At 40.6% G+C, this 26,141-nt stretch overlaps 1 protein-coding gene across 17 annotated transcripts in view; it reads left to right on the plus strand.

Moving 5' to 3' along the window:
- Positions 1–26,141, plus strand: part of KMT2C (lysine methyltransferase 2C) — a 289,703-nt gene that overhangs the window by 41,454 nt on the left and 222,108 nt on the right. The gene's annotated exons all lie outside the window — the stretch shown is intronic.

Genomic DNA, 26,141 nt, shown 5'->3' on the forward strand with positions numbered 1-26,141 from the left:
TCCGCAGCGGGAGAGGCCACAACAGTGAGAGGCCCGCGTACTTTAAAAAAAAAAAAATTAATTAATTAATTTTTGGCTGTGTTAGGTCTTCGTTTCTGTGCGAGGGCTTTCTCCAGTTGTGGCAAGAGGGGGCCACTCTTCCTCGTGGTGTGTGGGCCTCTCACTGTCATGGCCTCTCTTGTTGCGGAGCACAGGCTCCAGACACGCAGGCTTAGTAGTTGTGGCTCACGGGCCCAGTTGCTCCACAGCATGTGGGATCCTCCCAGACCAGGGCTCGAACCCACGTCCCCTGCATTGGCAGGCAGACTCTCAACCACTGCACTACCAGGGAAGCCTCTGTTTTATTCTTAATGAAGTTATGTCTTAGAGCAAGAGAAAAGTACATAAATTTTTCCTTATATGAGTCCCGTATTATAATTCGACTTACAACCTTGTAGCTTTAGATTTGTAGAGTGATTACTAACCACCTGTCACTGTGCGGATCTGTAAAGACTCCGTGGTGAGATGAATGTGCAGGAGAAGGGTAGGAGTTACATGCTAGTGCATATCCAGGCAGAAGGAGCAACTAAAGGATTGGTGGCACAGACCTGCAAAATTGTAAAGTGTTCAGTGTTAATAAAAATACAACATACTGTATATCATAGTTCCCACATTGAATTTAACCATAGCTAATGATACAGTCGTGGCTTTAAACCAGTTGTCTCCAAACTTATATTTGTTTTCTTTTTAAAAAAATTATTATTTATTTATTTTTTAAAATTTATTTATTTCATTTATTTGGTTTTGGCTGCATTGGGTCTTTGTTGCTGCACGCGGGCTTTCTCTAGTTGCCGTGAGCGGGGGCTACTCTTCGTTGCGGTGCGCGGGCTTCTCATTGCGGTGGCTTCTCCTGTTGTGGAGCATGGGCTCTAGGCATGTGGGCTTCAGTAGTTGTGGCGTGAGGGCTCAGTAGTTGTGGCTCACGGGCTCTAGAGCGTAGGCTTAGTAGTCGTGGTGCACGGGCTTTGTTGCTCCGCGCCATGTGGGATCTTCCCGGACCAGGGCTCGAACCCATGTCCCCTGCATTGGCAGAGGATTCTTAATCACTGTGCCACCAGGGAAGTCCCAAACATATTTGAATCATGCCTCCATTAGGAAGAATTTGAATCCTTGGTCTCAGCATCTGTATCCTTTTTATTTTTCGTTTTGAAATAAATAGTGTACATCTATCACAATCCTTACTTTAATACAGGTTGCTGAATTTTAGGAGAGTTAAATTTCACATACCTTATTAATCTCAGGCCTGTGATTGGGACATTTAAGTGTGTTGTGTGCATTCTGCTTTGGAGACCACTACTCTAAAAGACCATGGTATAAAGAAGATTCAGAATGTTCGTTTTTCTGCTTTGAATGTTAAGTGGTATGTAGTGTAGATGGATGGAATAGAGAGAGTGATGAGTGAAATCTTTGAATCCCGAAGAGGCCATTGGAGGAATCAGAGTATTGGTGAAATAAAAAGTTTGCGTTCTGGGTCTGCATTCTGTGAAGGCTGTAAATGAATACTCATGTCTCCTTAACATTTATTTAGTTTCCACTGTGCGCCAGGCACTCTTCCCAGCAATTTCATGTATGTTACTTAATCCACAACCCTTTTACTGATGAAGAATCCACCTTGTTAATTTATGTAAGTGGGAAAAAGCCAGAATTTTTCCAGGACTTTGACTCAAAGCTCTTTGTTTTTCTCTTTTTACTACAGCTCTTTTGAGGAGCTCTAAAATTTAGTTGAGGAGTTAGGAGAAATAGACATTCAACAAAGTGTTAAAGAGGAATTTCCAAGTCCTTGGAATAGTGACTGTGTTTCTTGGGTCAGAGCTCTATCTAGCCAAGTGCATACAGATGTTTAATAAATACCTGTTTTTTTTTTTTTTTTTGTGGTACGCGGGCCTCTCACTGTTGTGGCCTCTCCCGTTGCAGAGCACAGGCTCCGGACGCGCAGGCTCAGCGGCCATGGCTCACGGGCCCAGCCGCTCCGCGGCATGTGGGATCTTCCCGGACCGGGGCACGAACCTGTGTCCCCTGCATCGTCAGGTGAATTCTCAACCACTGCGCCACCAGGGAAGCCCTAAATACCTGTTAAGCATTCAAGGACTCTTAGTATCAAGCAGTGTGGGATTTTAAGACATGTGGACTTGAGTCTCAGCACTTCCATTTCCTAACTGTATGACCTTGGCCAGTTACTTACCCTCTCTGAGCCTGAGTTTCCTTATCTGAAAAATGGGGGACTCAATCTCAGTTGCACTGGGTTGTTATGAGAATTAAATGATAATGTATAAGATGCCTAACTCATAGGGTCTGTTATGTGTTACCTAGCTTCTATAATGACTTTGAACACAAACACAGGAAGGTTCTGTACTTGTTATAACTGTTGGTTCTCTAATCTCCAGGGAGGTGTGTAACAAGTGCTCTCCTCCAGTTTCTACCTCTACCAGTTCCTTTTGGAGCTGGTAAAAATAAAAAATATCTTATTTTAACATAGTACATTTCAAATGATAAATAGTAAGATAAAATGTAGTTTTTGTGGCCACTGTATGGTAAACTCTGATGTCTAAGATATTCTCTTATATCATTTAATTTAATGGTTTTTTTTGGGGGTGGTGGTGATAAATACAGGCCAGCATGAAGAAGAAAATGAAAACATCCACAACTTCACTGTTCAGACAACCCTTGCTGGCTTAAAAAAGTTCCATGTACGTGGTTAAGAAATTTAAATTCTATAAACAAGAAGCCCCCTCTATTAGCTTGGGTGTCATAAAGAAATACCACAGACTGGTGGCTTAAACAACAGAAACTTATTTTCTCATGATTTTGGAGGCTGGAAGCCCCAGATCAATGTGTCAGCAGGTTGAGTTTCTCCTGAGGCCTCTCTCCTTGGCTCGCAGGTGGCCAGCTTCTCACTGAGTCCTCACCAGGTCGTCCCTCTGTGTTGTCCAGGTTCTCATCTCCTCTTCTTTTTTATTTTTATTTTTTTTAAAATAAATTTATTTTATTTATTTATTTTTGGCCGTGTTGGATCTTTGTTGCTCTGTGCGGGGCTTTCTCTAGTTGCAGTGAGTGGGGGCTACTCTTCATTGCGGTGTACGGGCTTCTCATTGCGTTGGCTTCTCTCGTTGTGGAGCACTGGCTCTAGGCATGCGGGCTTCAGTAGTTGGCGGCACATGGGCTCAGTAGTTGTGGCTCACGGACTCTAGAGCACAGGCTCGGTAGTTGTGGTGCACGGTCTTAGTTGCTCCACGGCATGTGGGATCTTCCTGGACCAGGGATCGAACTCGTGTTCCCTGCGTTGGCAGGTGGATTCTTAACCACTGTGCCACCAGGGAAGTCCTCATCTCCTCTTCTTTAAAGTATGACATTTGTCATACTGGATTCGGGCTCACTCTAACACACTGGTTTTAACTTCATTACCTCTTCTTTATAGGCTGTATCTCCAGATACAGTCACACTCTGAGATGCTGGGTGTGTGGGCTTTGGCATGTGAATTCGGGGCGAGCACAGTTCAGCCCGTAACTGCCCTATCCTTGAAACTGCTAGTGACAGTTGTATTTATATAGTTCCAGAAGAAGTTCCTGTTGGTATATCTGTGGGCATATGAAGTTACATAACTAGGAGTAATTAAATTAGTTTCTTTGAACTTAACATGAACAGTATACATAGCAGCAAAGAATTACTGTAGGTTTGTGCTAGGTTGGGAAATGAACTTGTTATATGGAACCAGACATGATGGTATATTTATGGGTGTGTGTGTAGTATATATGAATTTGTTTATGTAAATACCAATATACAAAAGCCTCTTCAGTGTAAAGTTGAGTAGTTTCATATTTGTCTTAAGTCCTTGATGTGCTAAAACTTTTTGTGTGTGTGTCTCCCTATGAGTTTGATTTACTCATTCACTCCTTACTGTGTACATACTGCTGTGTCAGGTACACCGTTAGGCATTGAAGTATGCAGCATCATAAGATGAGATCCCTGCCCGTCAGCCCTAAAGTTGGGTGAATCGGCCAGGGTGGTGAGACAAGTGGAGATACGGACAGGCTCCTGAGTCCTGAAAAGAGGAGGAGCTCTTTGTGCCCTGAGGCCTACACAACGCTTTTCTAGAGGAGGTAACACTAAACTGAAGCTTGTAAGGACCGTCCAAAGAGTATTTCAGGCAGAGAGAGTAGCACATGTAAAGGCAGAGTTTTGAAGGGGACGATAAAAGGTTAAATATGGTGAAAGTATAACATGGAGAGGAGCGACAGTAGATGAGGCTGAGCTGGTGGCATAAGTTGCATCATGAAGGGTGTTTTATTTTATATTAATAAGTTTGTGGGGCTTCCCTGGTGGAGCAGTGGTTAAGCATCTGCCTGCCAATGCAGGAGACACGGGTTCGAGCCCTGGTCCGGGAAGATCCCACACGCCACGGAGCAGTTAAGCCCGTGCGTCACGAGTACTGAGCCCGTGAGCCTAGAGCCCGTGCTCCGCAACAAGAGAAGCCACCACAATAAGCATGCACACCGCGATGAAGAGTAGCCCACACTCTCCACAACTAGAGAAGGCCCGCGCGCACCAACAAAGACCCAACGCAACCAAAAATACATTTTTTTTTTTCAAAAGAAGTTTGTATTTCTTTCTTTTTTCTTTTCTTTTCTTTTTTTTTTTTTTTTTTTAAAGAAGTTTGTATATCTGTCTCTAAGGCTTGCAGTACGCCACCGCTGAAGGATGAAAGAAGGGGAGCAGCATCGTATTTGTATTTTCCAAGTATCTGCATTGATATGGAGGGTAAACGGAGGGAGATTGGAAGTGGTTGGGTGTTGGCAGGTGAGAGAGGAATGACTGCCTGAAAGAAGACAGTTCGGGGGATGGCAGAGAGGCAATAGACTGAAAAGAGGTTTCAGAGGTAGGATTAATAGGACTTATTTAGGAAAGGGAGAAAACGGAAATGATTGAAGTTTCTAGGCAGATGGAACAGATTTAGGTAGAAGTCAGATGATGACAGATTGAGTTTTGGATCTGTTGACCTAAAAGTGCCTGTGTTCCATTCAAGCGAAGATACTCACTGGGAATTTGGATGTGTGGAGAGTGGGTGTGGGCTGGAGCCAAGACTCATTGTGAAGGTGGGAGTTGAGGGCATAAGAACCTGTCTAGTGGAAAGAAGCAATTGGGAACTGTATTCCAGGGAGCGTTAGTATTTTCACTGGTGCTCAGAAGGAAACACTGTGAAGTTGGCCAGAGAAGCCAGGAGATAGATTTCTAGCAGGTCTGTGTATGATGTACAGTGTTGGTTGTTCTAGGGATAACTGTGGGGTGAGGTAAAGATGACTTAGAGAGTGTGATAGATTTGACTGTCTGCTATCTGGAATAGTGGGTTTGTTAACCAGATTACAGAAGGTTCTGTGGTGAATTAGAGACAAGAGAAAGAATAGGCACGAATAACTGACGAGACTTTCTAAAGAAGGTAACGAATATGGTATCAGAGAGGAAGGAAGCGGGGCTCAGGAATGATGGACATTTAGAGGTAGGTAAGGCTAGATTTATGGGAGGGAGACAGTGGTAGGAAATGGTGGTAGTGGGGAGGGCATTTTGGAATAAGGGGTTGACTTGGGATCCACAGCACATGCTGTTGGTAACTTACGGAAGCACATGTAAGGGTGGATACGTAAGTATTGCACTCATTTGATTTTTAAAATGGTGCTACTGTGAATGTTTTGGTGAGCTTTTATTCTTTATTTTTTGCTCCCCTACTAAATGGCTATCTTGGATAATCTCTTGAGTGTGAATTGGAATATCCCCAATTTGTCTCAGGACCAAAGATATATTCTGGTATCAGGAACTAGGTTGTTTTTTTTTTTTTTTTTCCATTTTCAATTAAATTTAAGTAGGAAAAGCTGAATTAGTGAATCTGTTACATAGCGGTGAGATACTTTTCTGGTGATGGGGAAAGGAATCTAGCTAGCACTCTGAGTTAGCTTGTTACACTGGGGAAGAAGGTAGTTGTATAAGCTTCCTAGGGCTATTGTAACAGAGTACCAGAAACAGAAACTTACTGTCTCACATCTGCTACAGGCCTCTCTCCTAGTTTCTGGTGGTTGCTGGGCAGTCCTTGGTGTTCCTTGACTTGCAGCTGCATCACTCCAGTCTGTCTCCATTGTCACAAGACCTTCTCCCTGTATGTCTGTGTCTCTTTGTCCAAATTACCCTCTTATAAGGACACTGGCCATACTAGATTTAGGGCTCATCTTACTCCAGTATGACCTTATCTTAACTTGATTACATCTGCAAAGACCCTGTTTCCAAATCAGGTCACATTTCTCAGGTTCCAGGTGGACATGAATTCTGGGGACAGTATTCAACCAAATATGGTAGTTTTAGAAATGAATTTCTAAAGTGAAATTTCATGCATCAACTAAAGTTGTAGAGCGGGTTTTATAATACTAATGGAATTGTCAAAGCAGGCCCGTTAGAATTGTTTTAACCTATTTAGGGCTTAAGTCTCTGTGATTATACGTGTTTAGTATTGTAAACCAATTCAGATGAAATCCTATAAATCTAAATCCGAATTATAAATTAAAACTTCCCCACTTTTATTATTTTGAAGTGTAAGAATACCATTATTACCAAGGAGAGATGATTGAGGATAATCTTTTCTGATGAGAAAATGATGAGAAATGCCATTGTATGTTTTAAAGTAGATGGTTGTAAAATGCTTACTAGTTGGATTCCCCTCTGCCCCCCAAATACCAGACTGGTTTGTGACAAAAATAAACCCCTTTATTCTAAATCTAGTAGTAAAAAAAGAAATTTAACCTAGTCTGGGTAGATATCATCTGAAGATGTAACTCTTTTTTTTTTTTTGAGTTTCTTTGTACATAATTTCCGCTTTTTTCTTGTGTTAGCGGTTTTCAGGGATGGTAGAAAGGTACGTTTTCTTCATTGTCTTGCCTTTTAAAATTTATGTCAGGCTTCATCCAGGTCTTTCTGCTGTACTTTAGACCAGTGCTGTCCAGTAGTGCATTCTGTAGTGATGGAAATGCTCCATATCTCTGCTTTTCACTGTGGTAGCTGCTGGAAATGGAGCTGGTGGGACTGAGGAGCTGAATTTTAATAGTATTTAATTTTAATTTAGTTAATTTAAATTTAAATAGTCACATGTAGCTAGTAGCTACTGTGTTGCTCAACCCAATTCTAGACTTCTCTCCGATTTCTCTCTCCAATCCTGCCTTTTCTCTCAGGTGGTCATTGTTATTAGTTTGGGGTCTGTCCTACCAAATTTTTTTGGTGTATATGTAAGAAATACATGCACATGTTTGAATATATACTGGTATTTAAAAAATACATTTATTTATTTATTTTTGGCTGCGTTGTGTTTTCGTTGCTGCGCGCTGGCTTTCTCTGGTTATGGTGTGCAGGCTTCTCATTGCAGTGGCTTTTCTTGTGGAGCACAGGCTCTAGGTGTGTGGGCTTCAGTAGTTGTGGTGCACAGGCTCTGTGCACATGCTCTGTGGCATGTGGATCTTCCTGGACCAGGGCTCAAACCTGCGTCCCCTGCATTGGCAGGCGGATTCTTAATCACACTGTACCACCAGGGGAGTCCTGTGTGTGTGTTCTTAAATCTATTAAAAGAGATTTACTTACAGATGTGTAAACACATGTATATCCATGTATATGAGTGAAATTGATCAAATGATATATTCATTATAAAGGGCTACATTTTTTTTCCCTCCCAACCTGGATGCTTCACTCTACATATTATGCTAATGTGGGATTTGGGGAGTTTGATCAGTTTACATTACTGTAAGTCATAGATATGTCTTTAAAGTATTTCTAATTTTAACAGTACACGTCCTCATCATAAATTCAAACTCTAACAAAAGGTATAAATCACAAGTGCAGGTGTACTCCCCAGAGGTAAACACTGGAAACTTTCTTGTATTTCTTTCCAGATGTTTTTCATTTGTAGGTAAGAGATGTATGTATGTAGGAAAAAAAAGGGAAAGAAAAGATATAGGTATGTATTTTTTGAAAACAAATGGAATTATGCTGTAAACACTGTTCTGTAACTTGCTTCTTTTGCTTAACAGTGTATCTTGTACATCTTTTCATAGTAGGTACATGTTGATTAATAATGTAGGTACAATTCAGTGATAATTGAAATAAAGTGTTTTTCCATTTACTGAATCCTTTTTCTTTTTTTTTTTAATTAGGTTTTTTTTTTTTCGTTGCACTGGGTCTTAGTTGCGGCATGGCATGCGTGTGGGATCTAGTTCCCTGACCAGGGATGAACCTGGGCCCCCTGCATTGGGAGCGCGGAGTCTCACCCACTGCGCCACCAGGGAAGTCCCCCTGAATCCTATTTTTAAAAATTACTAATATTATTAAATCATGTCATATAATTGTCATTAGGGATGGCTTAGGTAAAATCTAATAGGAAAGTCTGGATTAAAATTTTAAACTTGTGGGACTTCCCTGGTGGTCCATTGGTTAAGACTCTGCACTCCCAATGTAAGGGGCACAGGTTTGATCCCTGGTCAGGGAACTAAGATCCCACGTGCCACACGGTGTGGCAAAAAAAACCACAACAAACTTGTACTATAAATGCCTATTTGCAAGCATAACGGAGTTTGGTCTTTTTAGTACGTGGTCTTTTAAACATATCTTATTCTGATGTCTCTTGTCTATTGTAAATCCCCACTCAAACTTTTGGGAGCTGATTTCTATCTTTTTACTTTAAGATAACACTGTTCTGCAGTTATTCTTCGGAGAGATTGAAGTGATTTTTTTTTTAAAGGAGTGCATAGCAAAATTCTGTATTAAATGTGTTCACTCCTGGTTCCACTTATTGTGGTCTTATGATCTTAGAAGATGCTTAAGAGCCTGAGCTCTGTATTAATCCAGTGCTTGTTCAAATCCTGGATGTACCACTTAATAATTAATTGTGTGACCATGATCCTCTCCCTGCTTCAGTTTTCTTGTCTGTAAAATGAGTGATGATTGATGTGATGGGTCCATAAAAAGTATTGTGTTGGTTGAAATTATAACAGCTGCTGTCACAGATAAACCCTGAAATCTCAGGGGCTTAAGAAAATAATAGTTTATTCTACTGGGACTTGAGTCATTCTGTTCTCTGATGTCTTCTACACATGACTTCCAAGATTGCCCTGGGCATTGATATTCACCTGGCAGATGCGGGAGGGAGGGGTGCAGGATTGTGTGGGAGCTTTGGAGGTAGGGCCTGGGAGTAGTGAAGAGGTATCCAGCACTTTTCGCCCACATTTCTTTGTCAGGAACTCAGACACATGGCAGGGACGTTGGGAAATGTAGCCTAGCTGCTTGCCCAGGAGGACAGGGAAAATGCGTTTGGTGAATAGCCAGCCAGTCTTTGCAGTAAGTACTCAGCCTAGAAGATGGTTCTAAAGTGGTTGTTAAGCAAGTCAGTTTACCTCTTGGCGGGGGTGGGGGTGTTGGGGGGGGGAGTCTGTGTTTCCGTCTGTGAAGGGAGGACGGTGGTGATGATGAGGGGAATGGTTAACATTTGTTGAGAACTGCCGTGAAGCACTGGTTTAGAAGAACTGTATATTATAACTGTATTCATTCATTTAATTCTTTAAGAAGTCCTCTAAGGTAAAGACTATTATCATCCTTTTTTTTCTTTTTAACATCCAAGGAAACTAAGGCACAGACGGAATGTCACACATGGAGTTAGGATTTGAACCCGGGCAGTGTTCACTGCAGGGTCTGTGCTTTTAATGCGCTCTACTGAACGTCTTGTGTAAACACAGCTTCATTTAACCCCCTGGACCCTGCTGTGTCCTGAATCTTTCTTCTCTTGGTGTCTTTTCTTCAGCAGAGGTCTTCTTTGTGCCAAAATAATTTCTTTCAAGTTGCTGGCCGCCTCCGTCTGTGATCTTTTTTTCCTTCCCTCCACTTGCCCTTGATATTCAGTAGACTTACAGTCACTCCTTTTCCCTCTCCACCTGGTTTTTGTTTTTTTAAACTTCCTGTTAGAGATAATTCGCCCATATCCAAGTGTGTAGAGAATAGTATAATGAACCCCAAAGTACCCGTCTTCTAGCTTAAACAGTCACCAACACACGGCCAGTGTTTGTTTCATTTATACTGTTACCCACTTATCCTCTTCTGTTATTTTGAAACAAATTATAATTTCATTTATAAATATTTGAGAATGTATCTCTAAAAAGTAAAGACTTAAGAAAACCCAAATACCACCCTCATACCTAAAAATAGTTAACAGTTAAGTCCAGAATACCATCCGATATTGAGTGTTCAGTTTAAGCAGGTGTCTCAATTTAAAAACCAAACCAAACCAAACCAGTTTGTTTGAATCAGGAGCTGAATGTGGCCCACACATTGTGATTAAGTCTTTTTTACTCTATAGGTTGCTACCTCCTTTTTTCCTTGCCATTTATTTGTTGAAGAAACAAGTTATTTGCCCTGTAGAGTTTCCTGCTGTTTGGATTTTGCTGATTGTATCCTTGAGGTTTAACATGTCTTTCTAGTCTGTGTATTTCCAAGTTCAAGTTCACCCTTGAACAACCTTGGGGTTAGGGATGCCAATCCTCTGCACAGTTGAAATTCTGTGTATAACTTCTTGTGTGTGTGTGTGTGTGTGTGTGTGTGTGTGTGTGTGTGTGTGTGTGTGTAACTTTAAAGCCAGCCCTCCATATCTGTGGTTCTGCATCCACAGATTCACCCAATTACAGATTGTGTAGTACTGTTGTACCTATTCACTGGAAAAAAATCCATGTGTAAGTACACCTGCCTAGTTCAAACCTGGGTGATTCAGGGGTCAGCTGTACGTAGTTGGAGCTATAGAGACTTGATCAGATTCGAGTTCCATTTTATTTTCCATGACTGCTGCTCATGTTGCAGTGCATTCTTTCATCTGGAGGCACATAATGTCTGGTTGTCTCTTTTTGTGATACTGGCAGCTATTGATGACCACTGTCTGGGTCTGACTCATGTACTAGGTTGTAAAGTGGTGATGTTCTGTTATGCCTTCATTTTATTAGCTGGAATGCTTTTTTATAAAGAGAAAAAATCCCCTCCCCTGTTGTTTGGTTGCCTTGTGTAACAGTTTATCTAGGAAAGGCAGGATAAATGTTTGATTCTTTCTCTTTCTTTATCAGTTTGTGGTGTAATGAGTTGGTTCATGAGCATTTCCCAGCTGTGCTTGTTACGTTTTTCTTATTCTTATTTTCTTATGCATAAGTCACTGTGCAGGAAAGTATCTGAACATCAACAGATAAAGGCAAGGTTCCACCACAGTCATGGGCTGGTGGGGGACGAGTACAGTGTGGCAGAAAGAGTGTTCTACACATACTGGGGAGCGTGTAGCAGAGGTGCTTAGCATGAAGGTTGGGAAAGAGCTCTGTAGTTGGTCTTGAGCTGCGTTTTGAAGGTTGAATAGCAGTTTGTTTCCGGAGGAGGTAACTCCTTTCCAGGCAGAGGGAGCAGCATGTGCAAAGACTGGGGAGTGAGTGCGCTTATAACTGTGGTTTGTCTCGTGGCGGAGCCGGGCGTGCTTGGTGTAGGGGCTGCGGAGATAGTGGGGGTTTTAAGTCGATTAAGGAAGAGTTTTGACTTCACTCTGAAGGCCATGGAGAGACACTGAAAGGTTTTTATCCAGGTGAATGACGTAAGAAACACATCTTATGAGGATCACTTTGGCAGCACTGTGGAGAGAAACTCATGGTGCCCTTTTCTGAACTGCTTATACAGATTTGGTTTCTTTCTTGGTATTGCTCCCTTCTTCCCCATTGCTGCCAACACACGCGCGCGCGCACACACACTCTCTCTCTCTCTCTCTCTCTCTCTCTCTCTCTCTCTCTGCCTCAGGCCTCCTTCTAGAGTCCTGGCTCTTGTTGTTTTCAGAGCTTGGGTAACTGTCAAGGCTAGAAAGGAGGCTGTCTGGAAAAAAAAAAGCGGTTGGTTGCAGTGGTTGAGAAGTCACTGCTGCTGTCCAAGCAGTGCAGTGCTAGGCGTCATAGGAGAAATGATGACAGGAAGTGTAGATGACTAACGAGCACTTAACTGTGGTGCCAGGCACTGTCCCCAGCATGCTACTGTCCCCGTTGTACAGATGAGCAGATGTGCAGGGCAAGTTAAGGGACTTGCTCAAGGCTATACTCTAGTAAGAGGCAGAGGTGAGGTGGAGCCTGAGCATTCGGCCTCACCCGAGTTTGGGCTTTGTGCCTAATGCACACCAAGCAGTCCCCATAACGCGTGTCATATAATCCCTCCCCTCCCAGGGTTTCCAGGCCTCTGACCCTTCCCCTTAGTCTTATATCAACAGAGTCTTTCCCAGGGTTTCTGGTCTAGTAGCCGCCTATCCCATGGCAAAGTGAGAATCCCCATTGTGGCTGGTGATACAGTTTGAGCCCTGAACTGTGGGGGGAGATGTTTTAGCATTCCTACGGAAAAAAATTTTTCTCACACATATGTTAAATCCAGGTTTCTTAGGTTTTGTAAGACTGCTATTCAACTATAAGTAGTTGAATTAAAAATGTTTATTGTATCAGAAAAAAAATTAATACATCTAAATTATAAATGTTCATCAACAAAAGAACATAAAAATGCCCCACCATCTTAAGTTAAGGTTTACAAACACTTAGTGGTATATATTTTTTACATACACATAAAAATTATGTATGTATACATACATGTATGGAAAACACATAGAAAATAAACCACCAAAAATTAAGTCGTCCATGAAGTCAGTAAAGTTGCAGGATACAAAATTAATATGCAGAAATCTGCTGCTTTTCTATACACTGATAGCAAACTATCAGAAAGAGAAATTAAAAAAAATATATATATATTTTAAAAATTTATTTATTTATTTTTGCCTGTGTTGGGTCTTCGTTTCTGTGCGAGGGCTTTCTCCAGTTGCGGTGAGCGGGGACCACTCTTCATCGCGTTGCGCGGGCCTCTCAGTATCGCGGCCTCTCGTTGTGGAGCACAGGCTCCAGACGCACAGGCTCAATAGTTGTGACTCATGGGCCCAGTTGCTCCACAGCATGCAGGATCTTCCCAGACCCGGGCTCGAACCCGTGTCCCCTGCATTGGCAGGCAGACTCTCAACCACTGTGCCACCAGGGAAGCCCAGAAAGAGAAATTAAGAAAACAGTTCCATTTATAATTGAATCATTGAGAAGGTAAAATATCTGTACTCAGAAAACAGTAAGACACTGTTGAAAGAAATTGAAGACAGCAGTAACAAATGGAAAGATGTACAGTTGTGTTCATGGATTGAAAGAATTGATACTATTAAAATGACCACACAACCCAAGGGAATCTACGGGTTCTGTGCAATCCCTGTGAAAATACCAATGGCATTTTCCAAATAACTAGAGCAAATAATTCTAAAATTTTTATGGAAACAGAAAAGACCCCAAATAGCCAGAACAGTCTTGAGAAAGAAGAACAAACCTGGAGGGATCATGCTCCCTGATTTCAAACTATATTACAAAGCTACAGTAACCAGAAACAGTATGGTACTGGCACAAAAACAGACACATAGATCAATGAAACAGAAGAGAGAGCCCAGAAACAAACCATACTTAATGCGGTCAATTAATCTGCAACAAAGGAGGCAAGGATATACCATGGGGAAAAGACAAGCCTCTTCAATAAATGGTTTTGGAAAACTGGACAGCTACATGCAAAAGAATCAAACTGGACTACTTTCTCATAACATATACAAACACACACAATAAATATATAAACTCAAAATGGATTGAAGACTTAAATGTAAGACCTGAAACCATAAAACTTCTAGAAGAAAACATAGTCAGGTATGTTCTTTGACTTTGGTATTAGCAGTATTTTTTTGGATATGTCTCCTCAGGCAAGGGAAACAAAAGAAAAAAAGAAGACTATTCAAACTAAAAAGCTTTTGCACACTGAAGGAAACCATCAAGAAAACAAAAAGGCCACCTACTGAGTGGGAGAAGATATTTGCAAAAGATATATCTGATAAGCAGTTAATATCCAAAATATCAGTATACAAAGAATGCATTCAGCTCAACATCGGAAAACCAAACAACTCAAATTAAAAACGGGCAGAGGAACTGAATAGGCATTTTCCCAGAGAAGACATACAGATGGCCAACAGTCATATGAAAAGATGCTCAGCATCACTAATCATCATGGAAGTGCAAACCAAACCACAATGAGGTATCAACTCACACCTGTCAGAATGGCTCTTAGCAAACAGACAATAAAGAACAAGTGTTGGTGCGGATGTGGAGAAATGGGCACCCCCATACCCTGTTGGAGGGAATGTAAGTTGGTGCAGCCACTATGGAAGACAGTGTGGAGTTTCCTCAAAAAATTAAAAATAGAGCTATCATACAATCCAGCAATTCCACTCATGGGTATTTATCCGAAGAAAATGAAAACACCTACTTAAAGAGATACATATACCCCAGTGTTCATAACAGCACTGTTTACAATAGTCAAAGATATGGAAGCAGCCTAAATGCCCATCAGTAGATGAATGGAAAGAAGATGTGGTATATATACACAGTAGAATATTACTCAGCTATGAAAAAGAATGAAATCTTGCCATTTGCAACAACATGGGTGTGGGCCTAGAGGGAATTATACTAAGTGAAATAAGTCAGAGAGAGAAAGACATATACCACATGATTTCACTTACATGTGGAATCTAAAAAACAAAAGAAATGAACAAACATAACAGGACAGAGTCATAGATCTAGAGCACAAGCAGGTGGTTGCCAGAGGGGAGAGGGGTGATGGCATGAGAGAAGTAGGTGAGGGAGGTTAAGAGGTACAAACTCCCCGTTATAAATTAAATGAGTCACGGGTATGAAATATATAGTGTTGGGAATACAGTCAATAATTATTATCTTTGTATGATGACAGATCTTAACGAGACTTATTGTGGTAATCATTTTGAAATGTATAGAAACATTGAATCGTTATGTTGTGTAACAGGAAGTATCATAGTGTTGTAGGTCAATTATACTTCAAAATCAAACGAATTTCTAGAAAAAGATATCATTTGTTATCAGAGGTGGGGAATAGGGGGAGGGGGGAATTGGATGAAGGCAGGCAGTCAAAAGGTATAAATTTCTAGTTTATAAGATAAATATGTACTAGAAATGTAATGTACAACATGATAAAGGTAATTAACACTTTAGGTTATATATGGAAGCTGTTAAGAGAGAAAATCCTGGGCTTCCCTGGTGGCGCAGTGGTTGAGAGTCCACCTGTCGATGCAGGGGACACGGGTTCGTGCCCCGGTCCGGGAAGATCCCACGTGCCGCGGAGCGGCTGGGCCCGTGAGCCATGGCCGCTGAGCCTGCGCGTCCAGAGCCTGTGCTCTGCAACGGGAGAGGCCACAACAGTGAGAGGCCCACGTACCACAAAAAAAAAAAAAAAAAAAGAGAGAAAATCCTAACAGTTGTCATCACAAGGAAAACATTTTTTCTTTTTTCCTTTTTATCTGTACAAAATGATGAACTTTCACTAAGCTTATTGTAGCAATCATTTCATGATGTATGTAAGTCACATCATTATGCTGTACACTTTAAACGTACATAGTGTTATATGTCAATGATACCTTGATATAACTGGAAGAAAAAAAAGAGCATTGAAGATTGGTGTGGGAATGTAAATACCCCTCTGCCCCCCATTCAGCTTACAGATGAATCAGTCACAATTTTATCTGTCTGAATGTAAAAGAGAACTAGTGAATGGTCTGAGGACCAGAGGTGTGGGATGGCATGGGGCAGGTTGTGGTGGTAGAGATGACTCTGCTTTCGGGTATTGTGAGAATTGTTTAAAAGGATGGTAAATTTGAAGGGTAAGATGAGTTCAGAGAGGGGGAGAGGTGTACCGGGGATGTTTTGAATAAGGACAGTGAGCCAAAGGGGTTATCTCTCATAAGAAAGAGCTATGGATAGATAAGATTCCCAATAAATTGATTCCTTAGAGCTATTCTGAGTTGAAAGCTTATCTTTTATCTGAATGGAGCCCAAGTGGCTTTTGGTTTCTCTGATTTGGAAAGATTGTTTGTGTGCCCCAGTAACTCATTTTGCTGAAAAAGGATATTCTTGGGGGGAGCAGTGGGAAAAAGAATTGGAAAGGCAGATTGTGACCAGTTGAAAAATGGCCTTGAATGCCAAGCTTTGGGAACTGGGTTTTTATTTGGTATGTTGTAGGCAACCTTCTGGAATTTTGAGCAGGTGAAAAATGCAGTGTTAGCGAGTCAGATAGCTAGGGAGGGAGGGTGGGAGGCATAGACAACGCCACGAGCTCCAGAGAAAACATCGAGTGAAATAGGCCTAGAATGGGATACGTCGGAAGGTGAAGCATTACATGGAAAGGTGTCAGAATGTGGTGATCAACTGCAGCAGGAACGCGCAAGAGGAAAGGGATAAACATTACTCAAAGCTTTTAGCCTGAGCTTTTGAGAATAGATGTCAGGAGAGGAAGACAATTTTATTTCTAAAAGCTATTCTAAAATAAATGTAGCTTTTACAAATTTTAAAAACCAAATCTTGAGATTCATGGTGTGTCTAGTTTCACTTGCCAAATTATTAAAATTATGTTGTGAATTTAAGATATTTTAAGGCCCCTATTGTAGTAGAAACAGGAGAAAATGGGAGGAACATGCGTTAGGCGGTCAGGAAGGGTGAGCAGACTGTGCTGGTCAGACGCCTAGGGCAGGGCTTCTCATCCTTGGCTGATCCTTGAGGGGGCCGTGCTGTGCCCTGAGCTGTGTTTAGCGGCATCCCCTAGATGTCTTCAGATACGGCCAGTAGGCCCTGAGGTGGAGGGGCAAAAACTCACTGCACCCCGCCGCCCCGCCACGTTGAGAACCACTGCTCTAGAGTACAGAACCAGGACTACTAAACAGAAATTACTGCATGCGTAGAGCAGTGTCCAACACAGAGCCAGCAGTCAAATATGTGTTGAATAAATGAGTAATCACATTTTGGCTTTGAATTAAAAAACCCCAGAACTTGGTGAGTGACTACTCAAGCTGCTTTACCATGGAATGGGATGTCCATTGAGCAGTTCTTTCAGGTCTCATTTTCTAACCTGGGTTATTAAACTGATGAGGTTTTTTCCCTCTGATGTATAGTTGGTTCTGATGCTTTTTGCTGTAAAACTTTCAGAGCCTCTCTGCTGACATTTATTCAGACTTCTCAGCTTGCACTTCTCCCACATGCACATTCAAGTCCTTTCTGTATCCTGGATCCATCCTATCTGTCAGCACTTATTTGTTCTCTTCTGAATATGGCTAAATTTCACCCCCCACTTCTACCTACTGTAGCCGTACTGTAGCCTGAATTACTTTCCTCTCCTCCCTTTCTCCACTTTTGTTCCTTTCCCCTTCGCTGGTCTGAAATCTTACCCATCCTTCTTTGTCAAGTCTTTACTAACTGTAAAGTGGTCTCTGTTCTCTCAAATAGATTAGTTGCTTTCATAGCACTTGAGCCATCCTGTTTATAATTTATTTCCCATGTACACACTCCTTAGGTTTGATGAATGTCTCCTATTCGTACTTGTATCTCTGTCCGGGTGTTACTGTTATGTGCTGCGTGTTGAAGTAGAGACTAGATGTCTTGTCTGGGATGTTGTAGGATGAATTCGTTAATTGGGGAACAAGGAGAATAAGTCCTGCTAATACTGAGATTTTATGGTACTACTTTAGGTACGCTTTTAGTCATAAAGTTATGACCAAGTAGTAAATAAGTGTTCCTAAAAACTTTTTATTATGGGACTTTAAGTATATATAAAAGCAGAGGTATTTTATACTGAACTTGTGTTCCCATCACCTAGTGGTCAGTCAATCATGTTTCATCTGTGCTGTCACTCTTCTCCCCTCTCTTCCCCCACCCCCATTTTGAAACAAGTTCTAAATTTCAAATTATCAGTACATATTTTGGTATATGACTTCTGTAAAATGTTTAACCTGACTTCTGTAAACTGGTTCAACTGAAATAATGTAAAGATGGAGTTTAGAAACTGCTCAGGAAGTGGCCCTGGGCTTCCCTGGTGGCGCAGTGGTTGAGAGTCCGCCTGCTGATGCAGGGGACGCAGGTTCGTGCCCCGGTCCGGGAAGATCCCACCTGTCGCGGAGCGGCTGGGCCCGTGAGCCATGGCCGCTGAGCCTGTGCGTCCGGAGCCTGTGCTCCGCAACGGGAGAGGCCACAACAGTGAGAGGCCCGCGTACCACAAAAAAATTTAAAAAAAGAGTGGCTCTGAAGGAAGTTTCATTGGTGTTGTGAGGACCTTATTAAGGAGGGAGTGGAGGAAGGCAGTGTGTGAGGTTTTTCTTTTTCTTTATTTTCTGGCCACGCCACACAGCACACGGCACACGGGATCTTAGTTCCCCCAACCAGGGATCCAACCCATTTCCCCTGAGTCTTAACCATAGGACCGCCAGGGAAATCCCAGCAGAGGTTTCTTTGAAGAGGGAGAAAACTGAACAACTCTTAGACAATTTCATTTGATTCCTTGTAACTTTTTAAAGGAGGTAAGAGAGTTTGTGTTCTTATTTCATTGTAGTTGGAAAAAGAACACAGAAAATTAAGATGCAGTCCCTAAAAAAAACAAACTCAGGACTTGTGACTTAATATACTAAAGAAAATATTTCAGAGTGAAGAAAATATTAGAAGTTTGAGTTTGTTAATTGGGTTGTATCGTTCATAATTATTGTTTCATACTAACTGGCTAAGAAACATGAGACTGGGACGTAAATATCCAGGTGTATGCAGGTGTAAATCTAGAATTGGGTACAAAAATGAATAAACATCCGAACATCTACTTTGTACAAAGAAAGGTTCTGGCAGGTTCTGGGCAGGGCAGGAAGCCCAAAAGAAGTGTGTCTGCCTTAGAGAGTGTACAGTCTAGATAGGAAATAAAAAGTAAAAAGAAAGAAAAAAAACCCCGACTTGAATAGTTAATTAACAGATCACAGTTTAAATAATGATGAAAGGCATGTGTAAAAGAGATGTCAAGGTAGGACATAATTAATGCTACTAAGTTGAATAGGCCTTGGGGGAAGAAGAGATGTGTAGTCAAGTATATTTTAGAAGTCTGTAATTAAGGATTGGAGGAATCTGGGATATTTGGAGTGGAGGGAGATTCCTTTCTAAATTAGCTTTTTAAATTGTGAAATTTCACATTCTTCTACATGTAATTTTTTAATAGCTATATATAGTTTAGTTTAAAGAATAACAGGTATTTCTGTACCTACTTTATAGTCTAAGAAAAAGAATACTACCCAATATACTTTGAAGCTCCCTAAATGCCTCTCCCTGATCACACCCCTTCTTCCCCTCCAGAGTAATCATACTGAAGTTTGTTTTTAATATTTTCTTTCTCTTCATAGTTTTTGAAAACATTTGTATGTATCCCTATATATGTTTAGATTTGCCTGTTTTAAAACTTTATTTCAATGGAATCATATATTGTATATACTGTATCCAGTCTCTGCAAATTGCTTTTATCTTTTTGTGTGATTCATCTGTGTTCATATACAAAATACACTTTATACATTTTCAGTTCGGGATTGAGATGTTTTTCCATGTTGCATCTGGTTTTCACTCTTCCCCTTTGGTAGTTATATATTCTATGTGTATTGTTTTTCTGTCCACCTAGAAACATTAGCATAAATATTTAAGATGTAACAGAATCAGTAACTTAACTAACTCCCGAGCAGTAACAACTTTACTATGCTCTGCCTCTGATCACCCCGCCTCCTGACTTACATGTTCTTGTTGTCCATCGTCATTAGTCCTTTTTGGGATCCCATAAATCGGACAGTAATATTAGTCTTCTTTCAACCAGCGTTTGTTTAGAAATAGTGACAAGTTCACTCTTTTTTTCCCTTTTACACCTCAGATTTTCCTTCTGGGACAATTTTCCTTCTTCCTGAAACTTTAGAAGTTAGTTGGTTGGTGTCTTTGCGTGGTATAAAAATCTGTTTTGTTTTTCTAAAAAATTGTCCTCTTTTTTTTTTTTTTATATACATTTAAAAATTTTTTATTTATTTATTTTTGGCTGCATTGGGTCTTCGTTGCTGTGCGCGAGCTTTCTCTAGCTGCGGCGAGTGGAGGCTACTCTTCGTTGTGGTGCGTGGGCTTCTCCATGTTGTGGCTTCTCTTGTTGCAGAGCACAGGCTCTAGAGCATAGGTTTAGTAGTTGTGGCACATGGGCTCTAGAGCACAGGCTTAGTAGTTGTGGCGCACGGGCTTAGTTGCTCCGCGGCGTGTGGGATCTTCCTGGACCAGGGCTCAAACCTGCGTCCCCTGCACTGGCAGGCGGATTCTTAACCACTGCGCCACCAGGGAAGCCCTGTCCTCTTCTTTAAAAGATAGTTTTACTTCTGTGTAGTATTGGTATTTTGTGTATGTGCTTGGTCACAATTTAAAATACATTTTTTACTCTCAATCATGATTAAAAACCATGCCAGTGGGACTTCCCTGGTGGTACAGTGGATAAGACTCCGCACCCCCAATGCAGGGGGCCTGGGTTCGATCCCTGGTCAGGGAACTAGATCTCCCACATGCACGCCACAACTAAGAGTTCTCATGTCACAACTAAGGAGCCCGTGTGCCGCAACTAAGGAGCTGGCGAGCTGCAACTAAGGAGCCCTGGAGCCGCAATGAAGGAGCCTGCCTGCCAAAAGTAAGACATGGTGCAACCAAATAAATAAATATTAAAAACAAAACAACAACAACAACCACAAAAAACCATGCCAGTGCATCGAAGGTACATACACAGGTCAGCTTTACTGGGTAATACTGAGTGTTTTTCAAAATGATTTTATCAATTCACATTCCCATCAGTTAGAGTCTAAAAGTTTCTGTTGCTTTAGTTTCTTTCCACTTCTTGCTATTATCAGATTTAAAACATTTCCAATACAGTAGGTGAGAAATATCTTTTAATATTGTTTTAGATTTCATTTTTCTGATTATTTGTAAAATTGAACACCTTTTCAATCTTATTCACTGTTTATTTTCATCTCTTCTTTGCCTTTATATTTAGCTGTCTCTTCATAGCTTAAAACTGTGTTTTGTTTATAAATCTAGTCTGACAATTTTTTTCTTTTGGAGATTTTATTTCATTTACGTGTTTTATAATTATTGATATATATTTGGATTTATTTTTTTTTTGTAATTTATTTATTTTTGGCTTTGTTGGGTCTTTGTTGCTGTGCGTGGGCTTTCTCTAGTTGCGGCGAGCGGGGGCTACTCTTCGTTGAGGTGCACGGGCTTCTCATTGTGGTGGCTTCTCTTGTTGCGGAGCACAGGCTCTAGGCATGCAGGCTTCAGTAGTTGTGGCATGTGGGATCTTCCCGGACCAGGGCTCAAACCTGTGTCCCTTGCATTGGCAGGGGGATTCTTAACCACTGTGCCGCCAGGGAACCGCATATATTTGGATTTAATTCTGCCATCTTATCTAATGCTTATTATTTGTCAAATCATTTCCACCCCTTCCATGTTTGTTTTTATTTTGATTGTTTTGTACTTACAATATTTCTGTTGAGACATTTGGTATTGTTTTGATGTTTTTTTTTGGCCCCACTACATGGCTTGTGGGATCTTAGTTCCCCGATCAGGGATTGAACCTGGGTCCACGACAGTGAAAGTGCTGAGTCTTAACCGCTGGACCAGCAGGGAATTCCCTTCATTCTTGATCCTTTGTAAATAAATTTCCCTTCCCCATAATAATTTTAGTATTTTCCTTTATCGTGTCCTTCTATCCATAGTTCACCACAAAACACTGTTTTGAAAGTAGTCTACTGGAACGCAAGATTTTAAAAAACAGAGTCAATACATTTTCTAAAAAAATGACTTAATTTTTTGGGCAGTTTTAGCTTTTTGGAATTGCACAGAAAGTATGGCTCCCCCCGCTCCCTAAGAAAATTTATTTAAAAGGAAATTTCAGGCAAATAAAATGGATGTTAAAGTTTGTAATTATTTTAATTCAAAGACCTTCTGAAAAATAGATCTTTGTGTGGGCCTCTTCGTTCTGTTTTTTTCTTTCCCCTATTTTTTGAACTGTCATTCTTAACAAATGCTTAAACTTCACAACTATCCATCATTGTAAAATTCCATACTACTATAAATTCTTTGATTGCAAAGTTGTAAAACAACAACAATAAAAATGATACATTTAGGTATTTCTTAGAAAGTTTTCTTTTTATTTATGATAATTATATACCTCCCCCTTACTCCAGATGTTCTAGACTTTGTGAAACTTAAACTTTAGCTAAACAGTCATACCTGTAGACACTACTTACTGTGTGTAATTATCAGTTGTAAGTACCCCTGACTATAAAGAGTTCACACTTACTATGTAGGAAGGATGATGCCAGTTTAATTTATTATGCCCATTTTGAGCTGCTGTGATGATTATTGACTATTTAATGGGAATATGGTTACTCTTGATTCTTCTTTGCATTGGCTTAATGTCCTTATTGCTACATAAATTTGCCTTGACAATTACTAGCATAGTGTGTTAGTCTTTATAATTTTCCTCCAAAACTTTTGACATGTGAGACCAAATAAGAGCTTTATTCTGGGCTCTGTATTTAGAATATCTTTGATATATTTGTACAGATTACACTCCTGCTAGTGTTTTGTTTTCCTTTAACTGGCCCAGCTGAAGGAATTATCACTGTTTGTTAATTTGTTAGTAAAATGATATCTCCTTTAATTTCCATTTCTGAAATTGTTAGGTTGAATGACTCATGTGTTTAAAGACCGTTTCATTGTCTTTTTCTATTGCTGGCCATATTCTTTGATTTTTTTCTATTGAGAATTTGTTCTTTTTCTCTCTCTCTCTCTCTCTAAAATTTTTGTTGGCGTATAGTTGGCTTACGATGTTGTGTTAGTTTCACGTGTACAGCAAAGTGAATCAGTTATACATACATGTATATATCTCCATTCTTTTTCAGATTAGTTTCCCATATAGGTTATTACAGAATATTGAGTAGAGTTCCCTGTGCTATACAGTAGTTCCTTATTAGTTATCTATTTTAGATATAGTAGTGTGTATATGTTAATCCCAATCTCCTAATGTATCACTTCCCCGCACGTTTCCCCTTTGGTAATCATAATTTTGATTTTGAGATCTGTGAGTCTGTTTCTGTTTTGTAAATAAGTTTATTTGTATCATATTTTATTAGAGTCCACATATAAGTGATATCGTATGATATTTGTCTTTCTCTGTCGACTTACTTCACTTAGTATGATAATCTCTAGGTCCATCTGCCAAGTGGCCAGAATGGCCATCACCAAACAATCTACATATAATAAATTCTGGAGAGGGTTTGGAGGAAAGGGAACCCTCCTACACTGTTGCTGGGAATGTAAATTGGTACAATCGTTATGGTATTTTCTCTTACAAAAATATTACTCTGTTGCTGTATTAGTAATATTTTTAGGAAAATTATTTAATGTTACCTAGTAAGTGACATATTTTAGGTGGCTTAAGGGTCAGATGATACTCTAACCATAGAACAGCAATGCTGTGGCTTGATATTTTATTATGCATGTATATGGATATAATCATATACATAGATATAAATCAGGTTATTAAAGTGTAGATGAATATGTGCCCTTTATGAAACTCATGGGGAGTGAAAAATTAAAGGCCGTTCCTTGGCTCTCATTTTCCTTCGTATCTACAGAAGAAACCACTGTTACCAGTTCGGTGTGTAGCATTTTAGGTATCTTGCTCTATTTGTAAGTGTATACACATACGCAAATGTACATGCTTATATACATATTTGTACATTTTGTATACACTTATAAAAATTCGTGGACTCATATATTCTGTAATGTCCCTTTTCCTCTTGAAACTATGTCTTAGAGAGCTTTCTATATTAGTGCAAATAGTACAAATACATTGTAGTGTTCAGAAACTGCAGATCATTGGGTAGAGCATACTTTATTTAAATATTCCTTTGATCAGCTTTTTTTAAAAAAAATAAATTTATTTTATTTTATTTATTTTTGACTGCGTTGGGTCTTTGTTGCTGCTTGCGGGCTTTCTCTAGTTGCGGATAGCAGGGCTACCCTTTGTTGCTGTGCGTGGGCTTCTCATTGCGGTGGCTTCTCTTGTTGCAGAGCATGGGCTCTAGGTGTGCGGGCTTCAGTAGTTGTGGCGCACAGGCTTAGTTGCCCCACGGCACATGGGATCTTCCCGGACCAGGGCTCGAACCCGTGTCCCCTGCATATCCACTGCACCTCCAGGGAAGCCCCTGATCAGCTTTTAAGTTGTTTTGTGCTATAGTGAACATCCTCATATATTTCCACATCTATATCTATTGTCTATATTTTTATGTGCATGAGATAGGATAGATTTCTAGATGTGAAAGTGATGAAGTGGTGTGCATATCTTATAGTTTGATAGCTATTGCTGAACTGCCTTTTAGTATATGCTGTACCATTTACATCCTTGCCAGCTCTTACGAGTGAGCATTTGTCTTCTCTGTACTCCCACAGTCACTGAATATTATCAGTATTCTTCATTTTCCATTTCATTGTTTGACTTCCCTGGTTACTTTGTGAGGTTGAACACTTCATCATGTTTTATAGGTCAGTTCATTTTATCTGTCAGTTGCTTGTTTGTATCCGTTGTCCCTTTTCCGGTTAGGTTTATCTCTCAGTTTACTTGGTTCTTCCTTTATGTCCATAAGTAAAGTTTTATTATATTTCTCATTAAAGCTGTTCCTAGTAACTTGATTTGTTATTGCATCTCTTTTCATTACATTTGAGTTGATTATCGCTGTTGTTTGTTCAATAAGAGGTATAGGAAAGTCGTTGATGTTTATATGTTACTATGGTGATCAATCTTACAGAAAACTCTGTTAGAGCTTTTCAGTTGATTAACTTGTGTCTTCTAAGTAGATGTTGGTGATGTTATCTGTCAGTGATGACAGTTTTGTCTAGTCCCTTGTGGTGTTAAAACTTCTTATTTCCCTTTGTTTACCTTAATTATGTAACAGGCTTAGGTTGCATGGCTTTCTTTTTTTTTTTTTTTTTTTTTTTGCGGTATGCGGGCCTCTCACTGCTGTGGCCTCTCCCGTTGCGGAGCACAGGCTCCGGACGCACAGGCTCAGCGGCCATGGCGCACGGGCTTAGTTGCATGTGGGATCTTCCCAGACCAGGGCACAAACCCGTGTCTCCTGCATCGGCAGGCGGATTCTCAACCACTGCGCCACCGGGGAAGCCCTCATGGCTTTCTTTTAAAGTTTGACTCCATATAAAATGTCGCTGTTCAGTGGGAAGCAGGACTATAACTTGCTTATCTTTAGAATGGTTAGGTGGTTATCTGAATTACTAAATTTCTATTTTTCCTCTTGAGTTGTAGAACCATTGTATTCATTCAGCAAGGCACATATTGAGTGCCTGTGTAATGTCTGGTGCTGTTAGGTGTGGGGAGTGCAGTCGTGACTAAAACAAAATTCCAGCCCTCGTGGAGAGTACATTCTATCTTACGAGACAGATTAATAAAATAACAAGAAGTGTAATGTGGGGCACAAACAAGAATGAAGCGGGGAAATGGATAGCAAGTGACAGGTCCTGTTTTGTGGATTTGCTGATAAGAAAAGTCCTCTCTGAGGATGTGACATTTCAGCGAAAACCTCAATGAAGAGAAGCCTGTGACTGTCTGGGAGAAGTGTTCTAGGCAGAGGAATCCATAAGCGCCAAGGCCCTGAAGTGGGACATCTTCGGTGTGTTTATGGCCAGTAGAGCAGAATGGCAGAGTGTAAGGAGGAGAATGTTCTCATGTGAGGATCCGAGGCGACCAGGACAGGCACATGGTGTAGGGTCTAGTACGACAAGAGGACTTCGGACTTCATCCTAGGCGTGATGAGAAACCTTTGGAGGATTGAGAGGAAGAGAGTCACCTGTTTTTAATTTAATGTTCAGAAAGTTCATCCAGAATTGTTTGGGGAGCCTGTAGGCCAGTGAGAATGGCAACAGGGAGGCTGCTAATTGCGATATAGCCAGTGGTTAAGAATATTGGCTATGGAGTTAGACCTATTAAATTTTTTTTTTCAAGGAGTCCCAGCAATTTGTACCAGCGTTCCTGGCCTCTGGCTTCCGTTGTTT

Source organism: Kogia breviceps, chromosome 9 (genome assembly GCF_026419965.1).
Source record: "Kogia breviceps isolate mKogBre1 chromosome 9, mKogBre1 haplotype 1, whole genome shotgun sequence".
In the NCBI taxonomy this organism is placed as follows: Eukaryota; Metazoa; Chordata; class Mammalia; order Artiodactyla; family Physeteridae; genus Kogia; species Kogia breviceps.